We start from the raw sequence: 1,853 nt of genomic DNA, 5'->3' as shown, positions 1-1,853 counted from the left end.
ACACAGAGAAATCTTTTGTGATAAAAACAAATACAAAATACAATATATATATATATATATATATATGTCTCCTGTCTTCTCTCCCACAATGTTTCCTTTCTTATTCTTTTCTTTTCTCCTTTTATTTCTTTCACTTTTTTATCATGTTCATCCTGCATTTCTTCAGCTCCCTCCTGTGCTGACCACTGACCAACTGTCCAATGTCCTGCATGACCACTGACCAGCTGTCCAATGTCCTGCATGACCACTGACCAGCTGGGCTCATCCTTGGCTGGAAGTCCTCCTAGGAGACGGAACTCAGAAGCAAAAACCTGCACCTGACGAGGCCGTCTTACACGTGGCAGTATCTGCACCTGTAAGACTGTGAGCGTCGGTAGGGGAGAGAGTGGGGAAGGGACTGCACAACTCCTCTTCACTAAAAAAAAAGTCACCTGTACTGGTCAAGCAACCAGGCTAATGTCGGAACATCGTAGGAAAAACACCGACAGACAAGCCTGCTTGTCTACTCATCTGTCGGTTCGACGGGAGACTCCATTCTCCAACAATCTGATTTCTTCGCCGCTTTTGAATCCTCAAAACTCACCTCTTATGACATTGATAAGTTTCGTTGTGACATGCTTCACTGTGTATGGATACATATGTATGTGCACACATATATTCATGTGTGTGTGTGTGTGTGTGTGTGTGTCTGTGTCTGTGTCTGTGTCTGTGAGTCTGTGTGTATGTCTGTGTGTGCAATACGTTAGTGTATGTACAGCTGGAAACACTTGGTGTGTACTTGTAACATTGATGTAATGTGTTGTGTATAATATCACGTGTTTCGCAACACATCCACAGCAGTTCTGTGGATGGAGTGTCGTGCACGCAATCCGTTATTATGAATGCTGGAGATATGAGAGATGGAAACGCTGACAGCTTGTCTGTCAAACTAGTTCACGTTGGTAGCAGTCCTGATACCATGTTCTTGTCTGTTTGTGTTGCATTCTTCTTCTTCTTCTTCATCATCCTTCTTCTTCTTCTCCTTCTCCTTCTTCTTCTCATCTGCCCGGTTAGCTCAGTCGGTAGAGCATGGGACTCTTAATCCCAGGGTCGTGGGTTCGAGCCCCACATTGGGCGTTTCTTTTAAGCGCGTTGGGTTACGCTACTGGTCAGGCATCTGCTTGGCAGATGTGGTGTAGCGTACATGGTTTGTCCGAACGCAGTGACGCCTCCTTGAGCTACTGAAACTGAAACTGAAACTTCTTCTCCTTCTTCTTCCTCTTCTCCTTCTTTCTTCATCTTCTTCTCCTCCTCCTCCTCTTTCTTCTTCTCCTTCTCCTTCTTCTTCTTCTTCGTGGTCGTATTCTTGTTTAGTAACATTAATCTATTTTTGTCATTATTGATAATCACCTTGTGATTCTGACTGAGCACCTGGGTACGCCTGCTCGTAGAAATGTTGGACCGTTCATTTTTGAGAAAGTTCGCATTGCTGCGAAAGAAAGCTTGTTTGCCCGCTTGGTGGAATGAAGCATGGAAATTGTAGACAATGGTGCCATCACTCCACTGCCAGGTGTTGACGTACCTGTAACGAGTAAGGGAATGGCATGGTGTCAATTACAACATTGACAACAAAACAAAAACAGCTGCAACGCTCCTGTTTCTCGTTCAAATCTTGCATATCATCATCAATTTTGTCCTTTCAGGAACTTGGACTCATTCTATACGTTCGTGTAAATGAAGACATCTGATCTTAACACTGCACCTTTGATGGCTTTGTTAACAATATCCCCAGTTACTTGTGTACGGCAACAACATTCAAATATGGACAAAAAAAGGAGAAGAAATGAACTCTGGAAAGTATGCTGCCAAAGACA

The 1,853-nt window shown here is 43.6% G+C and overlaps 1 non-coding gene across 1 annotated transcript; it reads left to right on the top strand.

The window, feature by feature from the left end:
• Positions 1–1,043: 1,043 nt before the first annotated feature.
• Trnak-cuu (transfer RNA lysine (anticodon CUU)) lies at positions 1,044–1,116 on the top strand. The gene has a single exon. It is a non-coding gene; the product is annotated as a tRNA-Lys (tRNA).
• Positions 1,117–1,853: the final 737 nt, after the last annotated feature.

This window comes from Babylonia areolata, chromosome 35 (genome assembly GCF_041734735.1).
Source record: "Babylonia areolata isolate BAREFJ2019XMU chromosome 35, ASM4173473v1, whole genome shotgun sequence".
NCBI classification, from domain to species: domain Eukaryota; kingdom Metazoa; phylum Mollusca; class Gastropoda; order Neogastropoda; family Buccinidae; genus Babylonia; species Babylonia areolata.
The sequence above is the reverse complement of the archived record's forward strand: the minus strand, read 5'-3'. Positions and strand labels throughout refer to the sequence as shown.